At 27.4% G+C, this 25,895-nt stretch overlaps 1 protein-coding gene and 1 long non-coding RNA gene across 4 annotated transcripts in view; both read right to left on the bottom strand.

Moving 5' to 3' along the window:
• LOC123266809 (glutamate receptor 1-like) overlaps positions 1-25,895 on the bottom strand; it is a 276,715-nt gene that overhangs the window by 89,603 nt on the left and 161,217 nt on the right. The window lies entirely within an intron of this gene.
• LOC123266815 lies at positions 9,535-14,063 on the bottom strand. Its single transcript, XR_006509865.1, has 3 exons — positions 14,052-14,063; positions 11,103-11,107; positions 9,535-9,638 (listed from the first exon to the last, which is right to left on the bottom strand). It is a non-coding gene; the product is annotated as an uncharacterized LOC123266815 (long non-coding RNA).

Below are 25,895 nucleotides of genomic sequence, written 5' to 3' on the forward strand. Positions count from 1 at the left end.
AATTAAATCCAATTGAACGAAACTCGATCGTTTGTACTCTCAAATGTACTAGGAGGCAGAATGGAAAAAAATGTTCGAAAAAAGACTGAAATAATAAAATAAAAAAAAAGGTCGTGAATTTCCACGGTCTGGTGAACTGCCACCGGAACTTTTATTCGAATCACGTGAAGAACATTCACCTGATTCGTCTGCTTGGTCAAGTGGATATATATTGAATTTTGTCCGACGGATTTGCATAAAGTCCAAGACTTGGGCCAGCCACCGACTCGGTAATTCGCTTTTTTATCTTTTTCAATTATTTTGTTTGTTGCGTCTGTCCCACACTGCAGAGAAGAGTGAGGGAGAGAAAAGGAGAGAGAGAGAGAGAGAGTGCAGTGTGTGCCCGAACAACAAAACCAACCAACCCCATTGATCAACCCAGCTGTCGATTGTTTTGTACGCGTCAGCGAACGCTAATTGAAATCCCAACAAAGGCTTCTGTTGCGTTTACTTAACTTCATTACGGTACGTCCCAGCGTTTCGTTTGTAATTATATTTGATTTTATTGCGTTATATTATATATTATCTATCTGGTTATTATCTATTGAATTAATTCAATATTTAATGGCTGATATTTATGTTCGATATTCAATTACAGTATTATAATGGGTTTGAGTTCGTCAGGGATGTTTCTAGTTCTAAAGTTCTGTTATGACTCTCGGCGATATTTGCATCCATGAAATCGGAGATGTTATTTTGGTTGATTTGGGGAAAGGGTAACAATCTGTGCGGAAAAATTAATTTTGTTTTGAAATTTATTGCACTGATAGAAGGATTTATTAACTATTAATAATATAATTTATTTAGACAATTATTTAATTTATTAAATTTTAATAAATATTTTTTAACATTCAATAAATATTTATTTTGGAGAAAAGTATATTTATCAATAGTTAAGAAGTATTTATTATTAGTTAACAAATATTTATTAACAGTTAATAAATATTTTGTTGAGTGAATTTGTTTCGCTTACAATATCGTATGATATTAAGATTGCTTATAAACAAAAATCATCTTTGTAAATTATTTGCATTAATTATATTACATTATAATAATGTTTATTGTAAAATACCAAATTCTATCACAGCTCATAATTATCTTTAATATTTTTAAATATTAGAAACGTTAATTTATTTAGTGAATTGAATTATTATCATGTATTCTAGCTGTACGGTTTTAAAAAGTGTCGAAAGATTATTGCTATTTTTGCATTTTATTTTAAATAAATATTTGTTAACAGTTAACAAATATTCATTAACCGCTAATAAATATTTATTAAATCTTATGATGTTAAAAAATCACTTATTAACAGTTAATGAAGATTATTAATTATGAAATAATAATTATAAAAAAATCCTTCTATCAGTGTGTTAGTTTAATATTTTTAAATTAATGTGGCTTCATAATAATAAATTTATTTAAAAAATATTTCAATTATGTTATAAAAGTGTGTGGAATTTTTTTAATGTAAATTTTTTTTTTATCAATATCAGAAAGATTTATTTTATTTATAATAAATATTTACAACAGTGAAAAAAAAATTAATTTGATTTAGAAGAGAAATTTTCGAACCAAAAAAATAATTTTGAAAAATTTGATAATTTTTAATTAAGACAAAAATTTTAGAATTAAGCCAAATTTTATTTTTGTACTCTTTTATTTATCGATTTCTGTGAAAAAATTGAAACATTACAATGATAAATTTATAATACACAGAAAGAAAAATTTCTTGACTGGAGAACAAAATTCTTGGCTCAAGAAAATTTTCGGGTGCTTGAAGGAAGACCGAAGTTGTGTTGGCGGAAGTTAAAATTTTTCTTGAAATTCTATTCTTGGTGGAAGTAATTTTTTCTTTATTCAAATTATCATAAATACTTGATACAATAAATTTTTATATTTGATCAAGATTTTTAGATACTTTAAGGAAGCAGCGCCACTTACTTCAGTTAAGAAAAAAATTTTCTCACCTTGAGAAAATTTTTCTCTTGAATATTTGATACCCATTTTATATTATTTTAGCGTGCAATTATACATATTGAATGAAAAAAAATGATGAAATATTATTTGATCTTCCCATTTGACATGTTAATCAATAAAAATATAAATGAAAATTTACTTCTAACTTTATATTTAATTTTTTCAAGCAAGAGAGAAATTTTCTCAAGACAAGAAAATTTACTTCTATCAAGAACTAAATTTTTTGGAGCAAGAGGCTGAATTTTCTCAAAATAACAAGATTTTCTTGACTTAAATAAATTTTCTTGGATCAAAATACGTATTTCTTAAAGCAAAAGAATTAATTTTGTTGGAATAAGTGAAATTTCTTGTATCAAAAAAAATTTTTTTTCCCTCAAGAAAATAATTTTCTTGGCTCAAGTGAACCTTTTTTTATGTGTATAATCACATATAAGGTAAAAGCTCCAATAGATGATCATGTACCAGTATATGATCACTCCATGTATTTGTAGACCTATATTTGTGAATATAGATATACAAATACATGGAGTGATCATATACTGGTACGTGATCATCTATTGGGGTTTTTACCTTATTTAAAATAAAATTTGAATATAAAACTCATCTTGAAACAACAAATTTTGCTTGCACCAAAAGAGTTTTCGAATTGAGAAATTTATATGATATGACTTGGAAGTAAGTTATCTATCCAGAAGCACCCGAAGTGAAAGTTATTTGATATTAATGCTGGTATAGATGTACGAACAAACCACGGAAGCTATTTTCAAAGTTTGCTATGAATTTTCTGCTCGGTTGTTGAAATTCTGCGGCTTCAAAATTAACCACGAATACGAGGTTCACTTTTATCAGTTATTGAGGGCCTACCCACTTTCGCGGTGTGTTTTAACTTATATGGCTTCGATGTTACCATTATGATTTAATTACCAATTTACTGCACCAGAACAGTGATTAAAAATAAATGATAAATATTTATCAACAGAAGTTTGTACAGAATCACTGAAATGTTTACGAGAACTGAAGATAAATGGACTTTTAGTCTGAATACAAACATAATATAACATAACACACGTAGACAAAATTACCTTGATGATAAATATCCGGGATGTAGATATTATCGTAGCTCTTAGCGGTATAATGCGGCTGTATTTATATCTATATCTACACACATAGTCGATAAAGTAAACTGTACGCCGTCCCGGAGATCCTTCGGGAGAAAATTGGATTTGTAAGTTGGTTCGTGCCGGGACTTGAAGACTTGGACTTTGCTATCGCGATCATTTCGCAGTAGATATGTAAGTAAAGACACTGAGTAGTAGAAGGTAGTTGAGACTAGTGGTAGAATGAACCCCTAACCCCTGGCCCCTCATCCTTCGAACACGATCGTGTATGAGCAAGAGAGTTTAAAGTTGTCCAATTGTTCAAACGTTCGGAAGCGATTGATCTTTCACAAACGGATATAAATTTACGGGCATTGTCATGGTAATTCTCTCCAATAGAATAATTATTATACTAACGTTTTATCATTTTCCGTCAAAAAATTTTCTGACATAATTTTTATAATAATTTTTTTATTTTTTCTAGAAATGTGTATTTTAATTTACATGTTTTTTTAAGAAGAAATTAATTGAGTAGTTGATTTAAATAAAGATATCAACAGATTACCTATTGAAGGACGTAAAAAAATGATTTTTATTATAAAACTTAATTCTGTAGGAGTGAGACGTTTTAGTGGTCATACGCCATCTGTTGGGAATTTTTAACACTATTTTTGAGCGAAAAATTATATGTAGACGTAGATAGCCATTTTAGGCAATATGTGAACATATTAATCGATATCAATTAATATGTCGACATATTAAACTATATGTGAACTTATGAGATCACATATGGATACATAAAATCACATATCAATAACATAAGATCACACGGAAAAAAATAAACAGTAAATGCAACATGATGCAGTTTTGGTAAATGAACATGATAAAATCATGTTGCAGCTACATGATTTGTCATGTTTCAGCTACATGGCAATCATTTTGCGGTTAGCATGAAAAAAATCATGTAGCAGCAATATGATTTTCATGTTTCGGCTATATGACAATCATGTTGCGGTAGCATAAGAAAATTCATATAGCAGCAACATGATTTTCATGTAGCCTTAATAGCATAAAAGTAAGCTGCAACAACTAAATATTTATGGTTCAGAAATAGTATATTACACATCTAGGGCAGTAAAATAAGAAATGTCTCAGATCACATGTAATTGTTGTCCAAGGCGAAGCCGAGGTCAATAAACATGTGATCTGAGGCTTTCTTATTTACTGCCCGTGGTGTGTATACTATTTTTCTCCTCGATGGAGGCGGAAAGCGGCATTTTCGTTTAGCGCAGCGGGAGGAAAATTGACGCTTTCCGTCCGGAGGTGAGAAAAATTATTTATTATCAAGCAACTAGATTTTTTCGGATTTACAATATTGCAGATGAAAATTACAGTAAATTATCAAATTAAATCATTTGTAAACGATATTATTGCTTCTATGAATTATGTTATTTTTTTTATAATTTTTTTAGTCAATAACATTAGTGTATGTAGTAAAAATTTTTTTTTAAATAGAAAAGAATATTATAAATCCTAAAAAACCTAGTTACTTTATAATAAATACTGTTTCTAAAGCATAAATATTTATGATTTTTCTCATGCTACCGCAACATGATTGTCATGTAGCTGAAACATGACAAATCATGTGGCTGCAACATGATTTTATCATGTTAATTTATCAAGACTGCATCATGTTGCATTTACTATTTATTTTTTTCTGTGCACATATTCAAGTAATTTATAATCAGACTATTGCTCGATCAAAATGTTAAAAAATCATCCTTTAAAAAATAAGGAGTTAGACCAATTGCTAATTAGACCGTCGATATACAGACATGTAAGACCATATTAGATCATATCGACGGTCTAATTAGCAATTTGTCTAACTCCTTATTTTTTAGAGGATTTTTTAATATTTTGATGTAGCACTAGTCCAATTATAAATTATTTGAATAATCCAAACAAAAATATTATACCTTCATTAGATATTAATGATATTAAATGATTTTTTAAAGTGATAATAAATTCCGAACTAATTGTTTTTTCGTACAAATGGAAGATTCTCTAAAATGGAGTTAGACAATTTGCTAATTAGAACTTCGATATGTAGAAACTACATCATGTGAGCCATCAGGAACTCCGCCGTCCATCTTACGGCGTCAAATAAATATTATTTTTAGACAAATTGTTAATTTTAATTAATTTTGATGAATTTTAATTAATTTACAAGCATATATGGAATACTCTCACATACCATGCTTGTAAAGGTGGACCATCAGGAACTCCGCCGTCCATCTTACGGCATAAAATAAATATTATTTTCAGACAAATTGTTAATTTAATTAATTTTGATGAATTTAACTGAATTTTAATTGAATCTACATTGTAGATACATTAGACCATATTTAGCCATACATAAGCATATCAGAAAATTTTTTTCACGGATTAATAACGAGAAATAAAATAAAATTGGATTATTTAAATTAGAGTGACGTTTAACAGAATCAAATGAAAAAAGGGGTCGTTTATTTGTTTAGTTGTTATTTTTAGCGAGTGGTAGGCAGATCACTTGACGACTTGACTTTGGAAGGCCAGGGACGAAGGGTATCGGGTTGGAAGGTACACGTGCAAACATATGGAGGGGCTAGTTTAATTATACGCCAGTTGAGCGTGTCAACAAGCCGAGAGGACCGAATTCGACGGCTTGTAGACAGGACAGAGAGCGGATCACCGTTATACGCTCCACGGAAATTGATTTCCGTCTACTATATACATTTCAGATAGATAAATATCTATTTTCAAGAGAGACTGTATCAACACCCACATCATCGATTATTGTTTTTAAAATTTTGAATTTAAATGCAGGACCGTTTTCGGGCCAGAAGAATTATCGTGTAAATAAAGGCGTGTAATGATTGTTAATGCGTAAACTAAAGGGTTTAATTTATTCAAAGCCAGCCTCGGAGATTAATGGGTTCTCATCAGCGACGTTAACAAGGTCACATCCTTCAACCCCCATCAGGTATCTTACACTTCTGTTAGGTACTCTTCTAAACCAAGAGATAAATTAATGCCACTTGGATCCTCCTATCCTTCTATCAAGAGCGACAAGTCAACCCTTTGAGAATCTCTTGAGCATCAAATTACAATTGTAATAATGCCGTTTTGTATCTGATATCCTTTGAGATTAAACATCGTTATAGATTAACTCCTACATATATATTTATCTGTATTAATCAAGTCTAATCGGTTTTGTTTTGTTGAATTAGTAAATTTATAGTTTTTTTTTCTTTGTTTTAAAGCTTTAATTATCCCATCTCTCTACTTCGCAAGATGAAATAATTAAATATGGTCTTTAGTAAAGCAGTCGGAGTTTTATTCGCTTTGACATTCCGATCGTAGATCCTCGAGCGCTCGTGAAAGCTTCTAGTAGTCACTCTCGTCCCTCTTACACTCACTCCATGCTCTGTCACAGGATTTCCAGCCCCAATAAAAGGATTTAACGGACGAGGGTTAATCCTATTGGAAGGACTATTTTCGCACTTTTATTCCGTAACTGCACGCCATCTACCAATTTACCAATCCTTATTTCAGCCTTTTACTCATTTTCTTTCCGTATATTAAAATTATTTTTTTTTTTATTATTGACGTTAACGTGAACTCTAGTTAGAAATTTTACCAACTGAAAATATTTTCCGATGTGGACGTATATGGCTTTTCATGAGAATAAAAAATTAATTAGCTCAGATAAGCTTTTTAAAAGAGTCACTACAATAATTTTTATTTCTTAACTTAACTACTGAAACTCAACTCTCTTGTAAAGAAAGAATTCAGCAATCATGCGCCACCTGTTGGAAATTTTCAAAACTAATTTTGGGCAAAAAATTATACATAGACATGTGAGATCAAATCTAGCCACATGGAAAAAAATTTCATGCCATGTTTATAAAGAAAAGTTTGGAAAATCCAAAAGTGCACGCCTCATAATCTCATTTTTCATGATAAAATTAATTAACAAAAAATTCAAATACTTTTAAATCTTTCGCGCCATTGTCCACCCAGAAAAGAAAGGTACTGCACATATATTGTAAACGAACCTTATTTACATAGATATAGATGTACAAACGATTAGTGGATTTTTGGTTTATTGCTAATTATAAATGAACTACAATGAATTATACCGCGATCTTCGAAAGGACTTAATTTTAAATTATAATGAAGCGTATAAAAAATAAATGGACTTGATCAGCTAAGTTTTTCGGCAGTTATCGTGACTACGCCAGTTTTCATACATACATTTGACAACCGGGCGTCCACGGAGTAATTTTTTTTATTTATTTAAAAAGCAAAATGTCTTTTAAAAATGTCATAAGTTTTGAAACGAGGGTTTTTCCATGACATTTGTGTGTAAATATTATTCTACAAGTGCGATAGAAAATAAATAGAGACAATTTTAATTCAAGAAATCGCTTGATTTTTGTAAGGTGGGTGTAAAGCACAACCTCAGCTGCTTCTCTTGTGAGGCGTGGAATAATTGTTAAATTTATAGAAATAGATCTTTGAAAATAACAAGGGGAAAAACATTCTTTTTACTTCTACAAAATTAACTGAATTTTGGCCGTCCATAATTTTGAATAATTTCATAAAATTATTATATATATTATTATATTATATATGTGTATAATACATTTTTTGCAATGTAAAATCTACATTTTTCCAAACATAAAATTCACATGTTCAGATTAACTTTTTTATAATCAAATAATGATATTTTAAGAAATAACTTTTTCCGAATATATATGGACTTATTACGCTACATCAGAAAATTTACACTCAGGAAAATAGTTCAGAATTTCTAATTAAAATAAAAAGTTTCTAAAGTTAATGATGTACTTAACATAACGCTTGAAGCGGAAATCTACAACAAAAGTTAACGGCAAAATTTAGTCCCTGTCCTACCCTCTTGTTCGTTTGTCAACATCGCCTTGATATTCAAACTTAATGTATCACTTGTACATCTGGGTATAAATCTACCAGCGCGATTTCTCAATTTAAACTCTTACTCGTCCTCTTGATATTTAAGTTTTCCAGTACTGCGAAACTCAACATCAATCATTTACATTCACTCGTCAAAACACACAAACAATAGTAATTAAAAGTTTTTATAAAATACGACTGACGATTCGCTAATCGATCCGAACGATGATAAACCATCAAAGCATCACAGTAAATAAAAACCAGATAACCTACTGTTCTCCTCTACCCTTCTAAATTTATCGCGTCCTTTTTCGCAGAACTCCATTGATCCCAATACCATATTTTTTATCATTCATTTTGCATTAACGATTTGACATGTAAATCCTGATTGATAGTTACTTTCATAACTGTTACTGTTTATCAGCCCGCAACCCCCAGATCGCTACAAGTAATTAATCACTTTTCTATTTTTAAAATTGCTCCCGACCCGAGATCGTTAGAACAATGGCCTTTTATCAATCTCTTTTTACAGTTTAACAAACACAAATGTGATTTACACGCAATAAAAGTTATTGTGCACGGAATAAAAAATATCAATTACATATTTTTATTCAAAACTTCAGTAATGATTAAAAAGATTTACATCTCCTAATTAAAGAAAATTACAACGCTTGAAAAAATATCTACATATTTTTTAATTATTAACCAGTAAATTTCTACAATACTCATATCAAATCCTGATTATAAAATCAAATACATTTTTTTATTTATAAATATTTTTGTTTGCAAATATTAGAAATTACACGTAGCTATAATTATACACTGTTGAATATTTTGCTTATAGATAATAATTTTTCTGTGATCATGTCAGGATCATTTTATTTAATAAACAATTTTCCTATTATAAAAAACTAGTTATTGTTTAAAATTTTTAATATTTTATGACTAAATTATTAGCAAAAGACAATTTTAAGTTATCTAGTAAATAAAAATCTTCAATTTCATACGTTCGTTGGATAAATGTCTACACCCAATAGTTATTAATTATATTGGATTTTGTTCTAATAAAAATTGTATTTATTTATGCATTACAATAATAATTAAATGCGAAGACGGTCTTCTGATGCAAAAAATAAAAACTTACAACTAACCGAAAAAAAATGACAAGTGTCATGAGTAATACGGCTGTTGTTTGCTGACGCACCATCTGGTGTTTAAATTTTAATTTATCCCAAGAAAATACGTTTGTTGGTTTGAAAATTAGATTATATTAAATAAAAAACATACTTTTGAACCAAGTATAAACAGATTTTGAATCAAGAATTTAAAAATTAAAAAGAAAATTTATTGAAGCAATACACAGAAAAAAAGAATTATTTGTCTCAAATAAATCAATTTATTTGGGTCGTTTTTTTTAATATTTCTTTATGACAATCATATATATATTTGGTACAAGTAAATATAACAGTTGACTCGAATTATTTTATTATTTGTCAGAAATATATCATTTATTTGTGGTAAAGATGCTAAGTTTGTCCGAAACAACGACTTATTTGGCATTAAAACTCTCAACTACTGCTCTCATGACGTCACCCCCACGGAAAAAATTTATAATTAGAGTATAAAAAAAATATATTTCATTTTATACACAAAATATATGTGAAATATATTTGAATTATATTCAAAATATACTTGCATATATTTTAAGTATATTTCAAATGTAAGCAAATTATATTCGGTTTACTGAACTTTTGGCCGTTTTTGGTATATGAGAAATATATTTCAAATAAAATTAAAATATATTATTAATATATTTATTATATATGATAAATATAAGTTATGGAATATAATCGAAATATATGAGAAATAAACTCGATGTATGTGAAAAATATAAGCTGCAAAATATATTCGAATTATAATTTGTTTATATAACAAATATACGAAAATTATATTTGAAATATGTACTAAAATTTTAAATGTCTGAAATTTTTGGATGCACTAGAAACTGACCAGAACCAATGTTCATTTATATGAATAAGTTATCTACTGCACGACTCATGACGCATATATTTTAACTATAATTTCCGTATATTTTCATTATACTTTTCATATAAAAAAATTATAATTCGGATATATTTTGAATATATTTTACAGTTTGTATTTTTCATACACAGTAAGTATATTTCTCATATGTTCCGGTTATATTTCATAACTTATATTTATCATATAAAATAAATACATTAATAATATATTTTACTTTTATTTGAAATATATTTCTCATATACCAAAAACGGCCAAAAGTTCAGTAAACCGAATATAATTTGCTTACATTTGAAATATACTTGGAATATATGCAAGTATATTTTGAATATAATTCAAATATATTTCACATATATTTTGGGTATAAAATGAAATACATTTTTTTTATATTCTATTTATAAATTTTTTTCGTGGGGGCACTTGAACGTTGAAAACAAAACTTGAATGTTTTGATTGCAACTTAAGCTACAGCGACGTTTCAAAAAATATTTTATTTGCATAAATAATATTAATTAACAACTATTCATTACCTATAAGGTAAGGTGCTTAAAATATTATTTTTTACGTAAACAAATCTAAATTATCCTTAACCTACAATTAACACAATCATACAATAGAAGACATGGAAAATATTTCATTATTCAACTAAAAGAATAAAAAATCATTTTTTTTTTTTTTTCATTTTAAAGCCATTATAATTTCTGAAAATTGATAAAAATAATTTAGCAGATATTTAATAATTTGTAGAACTTTTGTTAACAATTAAATTATGGCAAAAAAAATAAGAGAAAAAATTGACATGTAGAAATTTTAAAAAATTAAAAATGCAATTTTTAAAAAATATTATTTTAGAATTAATTTATTTGTTAAATAAAATTAAAAATTGGTTAAGTGATAGCTAACTTTAATGTTACAATAAATTTTAAAAGTTCATTATTGTCGTCAACTATGATTTATTTACCACAAATAAACCATATCTTTACCATGAATAAACTATTTATTTGACGCAACTAAATCACTCAAATATATTATATATTTACCAGAAATAAATATTTATTTGGGCATATCTAACTATCTCATATATTTGACTCAAATAAATGTTATTTCGATCAAATATTTCTTTTTTTCTGTGTAGAATTGAATTTTCCCCTAAAAATATTTTTATAGAATTAAGTTAATTTTTTTCTTGTATTGTAGAATTTGTAAATTCTAATCTTTAATCTCAAATTTCTTCCCAAAAATTAACGACAAAATTTATGACTTTGATAACATTATTTCAGCCGAGCATACTCTAGTGTGGAAATAAATAACAATCAGAGCTGTCAGAGTTAAAATCCTATTATTTATCAGTAATTAAACGAAAATTTATAAACTTTTGCCGCAGTCCCGCAGTTACCAGTGAGCAGTGAGGTTTGCGGATAATAAATAGTAATAACAATTACTATTACCCGAATGGGTCGATCTTATGAAAATGCATGTACGCGAAACACTTTGGTTGGTTTGGGATAATCGGGGACATGGGGATAAATACCGACTGCCGACTACCGACTGAGAATATACACAGATATATAGGTGAGCAAGCTTTTCAAGAAGAATGAGCTTATATATATATGAATAGACATAAATTTCTCGGAGGGCCTTCCAGGGAATACTTGGCTATAGATATACAGTTGGGATAACCACTGCTGGTTATCCCGATGTACAAGTATACAGCCGAGGCTACAAAACTAGCTTGGATTACTGCTAGGGGCGTTGGACATCAGAATTCAGGAAGACCTTTGTTGTTAATGACGACTAATTTTTTTATAATTACTTTTAAATATTATTTTAATTTAATCGAATCTCAAATTTATTTTTTGTATATTTTTGATAATATTGAGAGAAGAAATCGTCTTCTAAAAAAAGTACAAATATTTAAATTGTAGAGAATTTAATTTTCTAAAAAATTGATGTCTTAGTTCTTATCGTTAAAATGCTTACACGGAAAGAAAAATTTCGTTTGAGAACAAAATTCTTGGCTCAAGAAAATTTTCGGTTGCCTGAAGGAAGACCGAAGTTATATCGGCCGAAGTAAAAATTTTTCTTGAAATTCTATTTTTGGTGCAAGTAATTTTTTCTTAATTCAAATTATCATAAATACTTGATACAATAAATTCTTGCATTTGATAAAGATTTTTAGATACTTTAGGGAAGCAGCGCTACCTACTTCAGCTGAGAAAAAAATTTTCTCACCTTGAGAAAATTTTTCTCTTGAATATTTGATACCCATTTTATATTTTAGCATGCAATTATATATATTGAATAAAAAAAAATGATTCAATATTATTTGATCTTCCCGTTTGACATGTTAATCAATAAAAATATTAATGAAAATTTACTTCTATCTTTATATTTAATTTTTTGGAGCAAGAGAGAAATTTTCTCAAGACAACAAAATTTATTTCTATCATGAACTAAATTTTTTGGAGCAAGAGGCTGCACAGAAAGAAATATTTCTTGCCTGGAGAACAAAATTCTTGACTCAAGAAAATTTTCGGCTGCCGGATGGAAGACCGAAGTTGTGTTGGCCGAAGTAAAAATTTTTCTTGAAATTCTATTTTTGGTGGAAGTCATTTTTTCTTAATTCAAATTATCATAAATACTTAATACAATAAATTTTTATATTTGATCAAGATTTTTAGATACTTTAGGGAAGCAGCGCTACCTACTTCAGCTGAGAAAAAAATTTTCTCACCTTGAGAAAATTATTCTCTTGAATATTTGATACCCATTTTATATTATTTTAGCATGCAATTATACATATTGAATAAAAAAAAATGATCCAATATTATTTGATCTTCCCATTTGACATGTTAATCAATAAAAATATTAATGAAAATTTACTTCTATCTTTATATTTAATTTTTTGGAACAAGAAACTGCACAGAAAGAAATATTTCTTGACTGGAGAACAAAATTCTTGACTCAAGAAAATTTTCGGGTGCCGGAAGGAAGACCGAAGTTGTGTTGGCCGAAGTAAAAATTTTTCTTGAAATTCTATTTTTGGTGGAAGTCATTTTTTCTTAATTTAAATTATCATAAATACTTGATACGATAAATTTTTATATTTGATCAAGATTTTTAGATACTCTAGGAAAGCAGTGCCACCTACTTCAGCTGAGAAAAAAATTTTTTCACCTTGAGAAAATTTTTCTCTTGAATATTTGATACCCATTTTATATTATTTTAGCGTGCAATTATACATATTGAATGAAAAAAATGATTCAATATTATTTGATCTTCCCATTTGACATGTTAATCAATAAAAATATTAATGAAAATTTACTTCTATCTTTACATTTAATTTTTTGGAGCAAGAGAGAAATTTTCTCAAGACAAGAAAATTTACTTTTATCAAGAACTAAATTTTTTGGAGCAAGAAGCTGAATTTTCTCAAAACAACAAGATTTTCTTGACTTAAATAAATTTTCTTGGATCAAGATACGTATTTCTTAAAGCAAGAGAATTAATTTAATTGAAATAAGTGAAATTTCCTGTGTGAAAAAAAATTTTTTTTTCGCTCAAGAAAATAATTAGGAAGAAAAATATTTTCTTGGCTCAAATAAACCTTTTTTTCTGTGTACTTTTGAATATATGAACAATTAAATATTAACAAAATAAAGAATTTTATTTTGTCAATTTTAATTTTTTTTTTTAGGAAAAATTGATTTTTTTTAATTGCTAAATTTTGTAAAATGGATACTTATTTATTTTCTCTCAAACTTTTAAATATACTTTCTTTTGAAGGGTAAATTTTTGAATGGAGTGTATGTAAATGTAATTATGAGTAAGGGAGTTGATATTTATTATAAAAGATTTTTCTGAGGCAGGTCTGGAGCTTTAGCCCACCTGGGAAAGGATAGGACGGGGTTGATGTCTGACTTATGGGTACCATTACTCCTAGACCGCATCGTCAGGATGAAACACGAAAGAGAATGAGTGAACGAAGCTCGGTAACGCAAAAGAGAAAAGGAAAAGACGAGCCACCAGGGCCGTATGAGTGAGATCGAGCAGAGGTCGTGCAAGTGTCAGAAGAGAAAGAGAAAGCTCATTTGTTAAACTTAAAATTGATCTTCTCAGCCTCGTACTCGTACTTGGGCGCTAGTATGGTACACAGCTAGTACCTTTACTCTACCTCTACTCATTCTTGACTAATGACGTTCTACCAGACGTGTAAGTCCTTAATAACAGTCACGTTCAAGTTACTACAGCTAACAATGTACCTTAAAATTCATTTTATCATTAACAATTATCATTTTTTACTTTTTTGTTATTATTATTTTTATTATTATCATTATAATCATTAAATATTACAATTAATAGTTTGTTTGAATTTTAAATGTTTATCTTTCAATTGAAAATTCTGGGTTAAAAATTTAAGATACGAAAAAATTGTATCAATTTTTTTTTATAGCAAATTTAATTCCCTACAAAAACTCTTATCAATTATACTTTATCTTTCTTTCTTTTTCTAGAATTTGAATTTAAAGTTTAAAAATAGAGTTGTAAAACTTATGAGTGGGTTTCAAATGTTTATAGTACATATTCCGGCTAAAATATTAAAAATCTAAAAAAATAATACTTAATCTTTTTTGTAGATAATTTAATTAGTAAAAGAAAAATTCCTTATTAATTTTACCGAAGAAAAATAATTCTTTTGCTTTTAAAAATACATATCTTGATCCAAGAAAATTTATTTAAGTCAAGAAAATCTTCTTGTTTTGAGAAAATTCAGCTTCTTGCTCCAAAAAATTTAGTTCTTGATAAAAGTAAATTTTCTTGTCTTGAGAAAATTTCTTTCTTGCTCCAAAAAATTAAATATATAGATAGGAGTAAATTTTCATTAATATTTTTATTGATTAACATGTCAAATGGGAAGACCAAACAATATTGGATCATTTTTTTTCATTCTATATGGATAATTGCACGCTAAAATAATATAAAATGAGTATCAAATATTCTCGAGAAAAATTTTCTCAAGGTGAGAAAATTTTTTTCTCAGCTGAAATAGGTCGCACTGCTTTCCTAAAGTATCTAAAAATCTTTATCAAATGCAAGAATTTATTGTATCAAGTATTTATGATAATTTGAATTAAGAAAGAATTACTTTTACCAAGAATAGAATTTCAAAAAAAATTTTTTTGAGCCAAGAATTTTGTTCTCCAGTCAAAAAATTTTTCTTTCTATGCAAAATTTCAAAAAGAAAGATTTAAATATTTAAGGTAATTATTTAATAAGGTATTTTATCATTATTTACTTTTTGGTGTAGTTGTGATTGTAATTAGTGGAAAAATGTAAAAATATCGGAGTAAAACTCTCAGACAACAAAAGAAATAAAATATATCAATATTAATTACTAGAGTATTAGCGTCGACAGGAATTAAAAAAGTTCTCCTCAGATATTAAGCAAACAAATCTAGGTAACTCAATGAAAGCCGGTTACAAAGACGTTTATCGTTTGGGCAGACCGAGGACTGAGTATCATAAGACGCTTGCTTCAAAAGGAACGATTCTTGAGAGTAAAAATAAGAAACCAAACTAAAGAAAAATCAATGGGAGGGAGTTTTGATCAAGTCGACGCCCTAATGCTTTGTCAAACCAAAAGTTTAATTCTGATTCCTCTTCGACTCGTCACAACAAAGCCTGTTATATATTGTCATTGTCAAAAGTTTCTTTTTCATCCGATCTTTCATCCCCCAGTCCTTTAATCTTAAACTTTATCTCTAAAAAAATAATCTCTGGTAATTGTTTTGCTTCTGTTTATTCAACGTCTTAATGCCAATTAACTTCTGTTTTTTTTTTCTTTTTATTTCTTTTTAATAGATGAAGGGTTATCATCGGATAGCGAAAAGTTGATAATTCATGACCGGTATCGATGGAATATGTACATGAATAATCAAGAATGCTATTAGAGTTAATTATTAAACAAAGTAGAGTGGTGACGTTATTATAAATGGAAGGATTATTAATTATTATTATGAAGCTCGTCGAGATAGTTTTTGAATTAAACAGGCACAAAGGGAGTGGACGGAAATTAAAAATTATTGAGAATTCTTAATAAGGATTTACAAGTTAATAGACGGTAAAAGAATGTTATTTTGTAAGTTTTAGCGATGGAGTTATAAATTTTAGTCGGGTAGAAGATTATCGGTTGAATTATTTAGTGCTTAATAGATTGACTTTAATATTGCTGGTTTTACATTAGGTTTTGTTAAATTATAAATGAAGATTACAATAGTATCCGAACGAATTTTTAATCTAAATAATTTTTACATGTAAGCTAATTTGGTAATATAATTTATTAACAAATCAGAATATGAATAAGAATACAAAAAATTATTTTAAAACTTAACTTCTGAAACTTAACTCTCTGCTAGCGAGAAGATTTAGCTACCATGCGCCATCTGTCGGAGATTTTCAATACTAAATTTGATCGAAAAATTATATATGACTATATCAGACTATATATGCGCATGTCAAGTTATAACGAGTCATATCATGCCATATTAAGCCAGTCATATGTCCTAATATGGCCTGACGTCTGTATATGTCTTGAAATGAACATACTAGACCTTTAAAAAATTAAATATGGACGCCTAGACCTTATATGAACATATGTTGGATTCTCTGAGCAGAAATAAATCCCAGTTACAAACTTTTAGCTGTATAATTTAGATATTTTGTTCTTACACTGAAATAGTATATTACAACCCAAGGCCAGAAAGTTGGATTTCCTGGCGTATGGGAATATATCACATACGTCAGGGTATCCAACATTCTGGTCATGAGTTGTATACTATTTTTCTTGCTCTCCAGCCGAAAGTACGCAACCTCGTGGAAGGGGTTTTGCAAAACCGAGGCGAAGCCGAGGTTTTGCCTGGCGTGAGCGGGGCGCCGCCCGACTTTTGCAAAGCCGAGGCTTTGCTGGTCGGGGCGGGTATAAAAAAAAAATATAAAAGTTAATAAATTGAAAAAAAATGTTATTTTAAACTTTACTAACAAATGCTCTGATTAAGAGTGATATCATGCACAGAATTTGTCACAAATATTTAAACTCATTCTAATTACAGAATTTATTTTTTTAAGTTGATTAAAAATTAGTTTTTAATTAGAATTCGACGGCTAAGAAAGATTGAAATTAAATTATTACAAGTTTGTAGAGTACATGGATCGTTTTATAAACATTGCTTTACTAACTATCAAAATATAAAAAAAAGCAAATAAAATTCACAAAACTATTATGTTTTATTTTTTAACTTTTTTATATCAATTATTTGTGCAGTATTATTATTAAATATTTCATTAACAATGATCTAGTTAAAAATTATTTTTATTTTTTTGACATTTTTTGGTTAGTTTATGCGCTGACATGTTACATACAGACGATGTTGTGACTGTTATATATACAGTTGAAACTCGCTGTATAGGCCGGTCGTGCCACGAAAATGCGAAAGAAAGCGAGGTTCTGTGCTGCCGAGCCAGAAAATATGCGTAGCGCGCATGCGTTAGAGCAGGCAATAAAAGTTGCTCTTCCTGAAGTAAATTGCTGCCAGGAAGAGCGTACTTTCGGCTAGGAGAGCAAGAAATAGTATATTACATACCTAGGCCAGTAAAATAAGAAAAGTCTCAGATCACATGTAAATTGTTGGCCGAGGCGAAGCCGAGGTTGACAAATATTCGATCTGAGGCTTTCTTATTTTCTGGCCAAGGTGTGTATACTATTTTTCTGCTCTACGTAGCCGGAATGTGGCAACTTTGTTTAGCGCAGCGGCCAGAAAGTTGCCACTTTCCGGCCGGAGGGCAGAAAAAAAAATTAACTTGATTCAAGAGAAAAATTCTTGAACAAAGAAAATAATTTTGAAGAGGGTAATTGTCTTGAATCAAGACGAAAAATTCTTGAATCAAGTAAAATTTCCTTAAATCAAAAATTTTTCTACTCAAATCAAGAAAATTAAGTTTTGCAAAATTATATAAATTCAAGAACTTTTTTTTTTCTGTGTAGTAATTCCAATAAAGTGTAAATTTTATATAGCGACGCTTAAGAGACTGCGAATTTTATGGCGTTATTAAGAGCTATCGTTAAATAGAAAGGAAAAAAATTAATCATTTATGGTAAGAATAAAAAAATAATGAGATATTTTTTGGTCGCCTCTATCAATTAATTTTCCCCGTAACAATTTTTCAATGGACGCAAACCCTTACAATAATTTGAGCAGCTAAATGCACTGTTACCTGGCGGAGCTTTATTACAACAAGAATTGGTATTGGTTGGAAGAACGAACCGGATTAAAATGACTATAGAAGTAAAGGAGAGACAGTTCTTCAAAATTATAGATTTGATTCAAGAATATTTTTTTTTCTGTGTAGAAATATTTATTTTAGAAAAATAACATATATTTTATTTTATTAGTTTTTAAATGTGAAAAACACATTTAAGGCACATTTGTTCAGCTAGGATAAGAAAGCCTGTATAAGCTTGATTTTATGACCTTAGATACATGAGTTGTACAAAGGACTCCTTATTTTACCATGTGCAGTACAACCAAATATTATAATACTAAAGTTAGCCGACATTGTTAATTTTTTGAGTTTTTTTTTAATTATTAAATTAGAAGTAAATAATATTTTTAAAAAATTGTACTTATATTTTTAAAAGTTTTTTAAAAATGAATTTTTTTTTTAATTTTTTTGTAATAATTTTTTTAACAAAAAAAATTTTTTTAATTTTTAGATATCGGCTGATTTAATTTTCATCCTAATATTACGGTCTTAGTTAAGAAGAAAAACATGTCGACGGTCTAATTAGCAATTGGTCTAACTCCTTATTTTTTAGAGGGTGATTTTTTTACATTTTGATGTAGCAATAGTCCAATTATAAATTATTTGAATGATAAAAAAAAAAAATATTATACCTCTATTAGATACTAATGATATTAAATGGTTTATCAAAGTGATAATAAATTTTGAACTAATTATTTTTTCGTATAAATGGAAGATTTCCTAAAATGGAGTTAGACAATTTGCTAATTAGAACGTCGATATGTTTTACTCAGGACGATACAGAGGGTTAGACCTCACAATAAAATAGTTTTAACATTATAGTTAGTCTACGACTAAACTCTGTTAAGTAACGACACTTCTCTCGATACGATTCCTTTTAAAAATAAAGATTCTATTTAAATATTTCTATATTGTCTTTTCTCTTTATTTATTATCAATCCTATCCATAACTTCCTATATATTAGATTATTATAGACAAATACGAATATTTTTTACAGATATCTAAAATCCAAAACAAGTATACGACTGAACATAGACTTTAAAAATGCAATGATGTATTGCATGACAAAGGAATTGGGGTTGCAAGGCTATTACGGGAGTAATGGAGGAACAATTGAAATAATTTAGCGAGTTTGTAGGTGACGAATGAGTGTTTCCGGTGGCTTAGTTGTTGGTATCCTCGGTTAATTCGCACTGGGGATCCGGGAACTCCAAGCAAGTGCTCCATCTCCATGAAAATTTGGGCATGGTCCAAGACTTTGGTTCTACTCCTAGCCCCAGCTAAGATCTCCATTGCACGGGTACGAAAAGTGAGACAGACATACCAAGATATAGTTATAGTTATCTCACAATATAGCACTTAGTAAAGCTTCAGCACTAATTGTATTAATGCCCGGTTGGTTTGTCTGAGCTGGATCAACAAGATTTCAGTTATCTCTTTTCCGTTTTATTTTTAAAGCTCTGGCTCGTTTTTACCGGCTTCAAGTTGCTTTCTGACTAAATTATTTTCTTTCTTCTTTCTCCGTCTGAGTAGCAGTAGCAGTAGTAAACGTAGAAGTAGAAGAATATATTCTAGCAGTGAGAGCTCAAGTCATGTACAACGCCAAATCTATTGTGGCTCATCCGTGAAGATCCACCACACCGGAGCGCTGAGTGAACGAGGGAGCATCCCATTATAAATGTGCTGAAAGCAATTATGCTGAATCTGGGAAGAAACGAGGACCCGGAATCACCACAACCGAGGTAATTCTTTTTTCCTCGTCTGTCTTATGGATTTATGTTGGCTGGTATATGTACAAGTTCTTAATCCCCCAGAATTCGATCTCTGATTCTGACTTGGAAAAGACTCACGCGAAATTACAAGGGAGATCCAATTTACAAACAATTTTGTTTTGGTTTTATTTATTTTGTTTTTATTTGGCATTCTGGAGCTGATTTCACCTGAAGCAATGCGCCGAGCGGAATATTCATCGCCAGTTTAATTAAATATTTTATTGATATCCCTTTTTTCCGTAGTTTGACATTTGTCAATCGCTATTTTCCATTTAAAACATACATTTGTTCTTTTATTTTATGTACGTTTGTTTATTTTCTGTGTAAATAATTAATAATATTCGCTGGGCACAAAGTTATGCACACTGTTTCGACAGCATATCAAAGTTACGGCAAGCACTGAACAAAAACTTGCTCCAACAATCACCTATCAAACACAGCCAACTCTGTACTTGTTGTTCGAAATTCAAACTAGGTTCTTTCAATTTTATGTTAATGATTTTGATGGTAATTGATAATGTCAGGTTTAATTACTTTAATGAGGATGCAAAGATCAAAACGATACGCTTTTATTTCATTACTCAACAGATAGTCCGAATGTTTTGTTCATTATCTCAAACTTTTGCTCCACATAAATGAAAATTAATTTAATTTAAATAAACAATTTTTTTAAGTATTTTTTTTTTGTTTAAAATTACAAAAAAAATTTTTAAAAGTTATTACTGTAAATTTCACCCGTGTAAAAATCATCTGATATCATGATGAGGTTTATTATGAATATCATGACGAATTTCATATTTTGACACAAATATGAGATTCATATAAAAGCCATTTTAATATACATTTGATACCCGTAATAAGTAAAATATTTATGGGAACAAATTTTTTTTTTAACTTGATTATAAAATGTTTATTATTCCTGTTGGAGAAATAAAATTTCTAGTAATTTAATAATGAAATCATTATGATATTAACATAAATTCATAATAAAGTGACGGTCATATCTTCATAAAATCGTAATGATATCATAGTGATATTGTTAGCCATTTTAAATCGTGATATAAAATTATTGAGTCGTAAATATATACAGGAAATAATGCAAATTAATTAAATTAAAGAAATTTTTAGGAGGATTTAAATTGTTTTCAAAATAAAAAATAATTATCTTAAGACGAAAAAATTTTGTCAGTCAAAAATTTTTTTAAAACCAAGATAGTGTTTTTCTAAATATTCTTCTAAGTTAAGAAAATCAAGAAAGAAAGTAAAGTAGTTCAACAGTATAGTGCATGATAAAAATACTGCTTTTCTCAATTATTATACTTTTCCTCTGATTAACAGAAAAAATGTAAATTTTAGTAATCTATTAAAAAAAAATTCATTCACATAAGTATTTTACTTATTACGGGTTTCAGATGAATATTGATATGGCTTTTATATAAATTTGATATCATAATGAGGTTCATTATGAATATCATAGTGAATCTCATATTTTGACACAAATATGAGATTCATATAAAAGCCATTTCAATATACATTTGATACCCGTAATAAGTAAAATATTTATGGGAACAAATTTTTTTTTTAACTTGATTATAAAATGTTTATTTTTCTTGTTGGAGAAAGAAAATTTCTAGTAATTTAATAATGAAATCATTATGATATTAACATAAATTCATAATAAAGTGACGGTCATATCTTCATAAAATCGTAATGATATCATAGTGATATTGTTAGCCATTTTAAATCGTGATATAAAATTATTGAGTCGTAAATATATACAGGAAATAATGCAAATTAATTAAATTAAAGAAATTTTTAGGAGGATTTAAATTGTTTTCAAAATAAAAAATAATTATCTTAAGACGAAAAAATTTTGTCAGTCAAAAATTTTTTTAAAACCAAGATAGTGTTTTTCTAAATATTCTTCTAAGTTAAGAAAATCAAGAAAGAAAGTAAAGTAGTTCAACAGTATAGTGCATGATAAAAATACTACTTTTCTCAATTATTATACTTTTCCTCTGATTAACAGAAAAAATGTAAATTTTAGTAATCTATTAAAAAAAAAAAATTCACATAAGTATTTTACTTATTACGGGTTTCAGATGAATATTGATATGGCTTTTATATAAATTTGATATCATAATGAGGTTCACTATGAATATCATAGTGAATCTCATATTTTGACACAAATATGAGATTCATATAAAAGCTATATTAATATACATTTGATACCCGTAATAAGTAAAATATTTGTGGGAACAAATTTTTTTTTTAACTTGATTATAAAATGTTTATTTTTCTTGTTGGAGAAAGAAAATTTCTAGTAATTTAATAATGAAATCATTATGATATTAACATAAATTCATAATAAAGTGACGGTCATATCTTCATAAAAGCGTAATGATATCATAGTGATATTGTTAGCCATTTTAAATCGTGATATAAAATTATTGAGTCGTAAATATATACAGGAAATAATGCAAATTAATTAAATTAAAAGAAATTTTTATGAGGATTTAAATTGTTTTCAAAATAAAAATAATTATCTTGAGACAAAAAATTTTGTCAGTCAAAAATTTTTTAAACCAAGATAGTGTTTTTCTAAATATTCTTCTAAGTTAAGAAAATCAAGAAAGAAAGTTAAGTAGTTCAGCAGTATAGTGCATGATAAAAATACTGCTTTTCTTAATTATTATACTTTTCCTCTGATGAACAGAAAAATGTAAATTTTAGTAGTCTATTAGAAAAAGATTCACTCACATAAGTATTTTACTTATTACGGGTTTCAGATGAATATTGATATGGCTTTTATATAAATTTGATATCATAATGAGGTTCATTATGAATATCATAGTGAATCTCATATTTTGACACAAATATGAGATTCATATAAAAGCTATATTAATATACATTTGATACCCGTAATAAGTAAAATATTTGTGGGAACAAATTTTTTTTTTAACTTGATTATAAAATGTTTATTTTTCCTGTTGGAGAAAGAAAATTTCTAGTAATTTAATAATGAAATCATTATGATATTAACATAAATTCATAATAAAGTGACGGTCATATCTTCATAAAATCGTAATGATATCATAGTGATATTGTTAGCCATTTTAAATCGTGATATAAAATTATTGAGTCGTAAATATATACAGGAAATAATGCAAATTAATTAAATTAAAGAAATTTTTATAAGGATTTAAATTGTTTTCAAAATAAAAAATAATTATTTTAAGACGAAAAAATTTTGTCAGTCAAAAATTTTTTTTAAACCAAGATAGTGTTTTTCTAAATATTCTTCTAAGTTAAGAAAATCAAGAAAGAAAGTAAAGTAGTTCAGCAGTATAGTGCATGATAAAAATACTACTTTTCTCAATTATTATACTTTTCCTCTGATTAACAGAAAAAATGTAAATTTTAGTAATCTATTAAAAAAAAATTCACTCACATAAGTATTTTACTTATTACGGGTTTCAGATGAATATTGATATGGCTTTCATACAAATTTGATATCATAATGAGGTTCATTATGAATATCATAGTGAATCTCATATTTTGACACAAATATGAGATTCATATAAAAGCTATATTAATATACATTTGATACCCGTAATAAGTAAAATATTTGTGGGAACAAATTTTTTTTTTAACTTGATTATAAAATGTTTATTTTTCCTGTTGGAGAAAGAAAATTTCTAGTAATTTAATAATGAAATCATTATGATATTAACATAAATTCATAATAAAGTGACGGTCATATCTTCATAAAATCGTAATGATATCATAGTGATATTGTTAGCCATTTTAAATCGTGATATAAAATTATTGAGTCGTAAATATATACAGGAAATAATGCAAATTAATTAAATTAAAGACATTTTTAGGAGGATTTAAATTGTTTTCAAAATAAAAAATAATTATCTTAAGACGAAAAAATTTTGTCAGTCAAAAATTTTTTTTAAACCAAGATAGTGTTTTTCTAAATATTCTTCTAAGTTAAGAAAATCAAGAAAGAAAGTAAAGTAGTTCAGCAGTATAGTGCATGATAAAAATACTACTTTTCTCAATTATTATACTTTTCCTCTGATTAACAGAAAAAATGTAAATTTCAGTAATCTATTAAAAAAAAATTCATTCACATAAGTATTTTACTTATTACGGGTTTCAGATGAATATTGATATGGCTTTTATATAAATTTGATATCATAATGAGGTTCATTATGAATATCATAGTGAATCTCATATTTTGACACAAATATGAGATTCATATAAAAGCTATATTAATATACATTTGATACCCGTAATAAGTAAAATATTTGTGGGAACAAATTTTTTTTTTAACTTGATTATAAAATGTTTATTTTTCCTGTTGGAGAAAGAAAATTTCTAGTAATTTAATAATGAAATCATTATGATATTAACATAAATTCATAATAAAGTGACGGTCATATCTTCATAAAATCGTAATGATATCATAGTGATATTGTTAGCCATTTTAAATCGTGATATAAAATTATTGAGTCGTAAATATATACAGGAAATAATGCAAATTAATTAAATTAAAGAAATTTTTATGAGGATTTAAATTGTTTTCAAAATAAAAAATAATTATCTTAAGACGAAAAAATTTTGTCAGTCAAAAATTTTTTTTAAACCAAGATAGTGTTTTTCTAAATATTCTTCTAAGTTAAGAAAATCAAGAAAGAAAGTAAAATAGTTCAGCAGTATAGTGCATGATGAAAATACTACTTTTCTCAATTATTATACTTTTCCTCTGATTAACAGAAAAAATGTAAATTTTAGTAATCTATTAAAAAAAAAAAATTCACATAAGTATTTTACTTATTACGGGTTTCAGATGAATATTGATATGGCTTTTATATAAATTTGATATCATAATGAGGTTCACTATGAATATCATAGTGAATCTCATATTTTGACACAAATATGAGATTCATATAAAAGCTATATTAATATACATTTGATACCCGTAATAAGTAAAATATTTGTGGGAACAAATTTTTTTTTTAACTTGATTATAAAATGTTTATTTTTCCTGTTGGAGAAAGAAAATTTCTAGTAATTTAATAATGAAATCATTATGATATTAACATAAATTCATAATAAAGTGACGGTCATATCTTCATAAAATCGTAATGATATCATAGTGATATTGTTAGCCATTTTAAATCGTGATATAAAATTATTGAGTCGTAAATATATACAGGAAATAATGCAAATTAATTAAATTAAAGAAATTTTTATGAGGATTTAAATTGTTTTCAAAATAAAAAATAATTATCTTAAGACGAAAAAATTTTGTCAGTCAAAAATTTTTTTTAAACCAAGATAGTGTTTTTCTAAATATTCTTCTAAGTTAAGAAAATCAAGAAAGAAAGTAAAATAGTTCAGCAGTATAGTGCATGATAAAAATACTGCTTTTCTCAATTATTATACTTTTCCTCTGATTAATAGAAAAAATGTAAATTTTAGTAATCTATTAAAAAAAAATTCATTCACATAAGTATTTTACTTATTACGGGTTTCAGATGAATATTGATATGGCTTTTATATAAATTTGATATCATAATGAGGTTCATTATGAATATCATAGTGAATCTCATATTTTGACACAAATATGAGATTCATATAAAAGCTATATTAATATAC

The sequence above is a fragment of the Cotesia glomerata genome, linkage group LG6, assembly GCF_020080835.1.
Source record: "Cotesia glomerata isolate CgM1 linkage group LG6, MPM_Cglom_v2.3, whole genome shotgun sequence".
Taxonomy (NCBI): Eukaryota; Metazoa; Arthropoda; class Insecta; order Hymenoptera; family Braconidae; genus Cotesia; species Cotesia glomerata.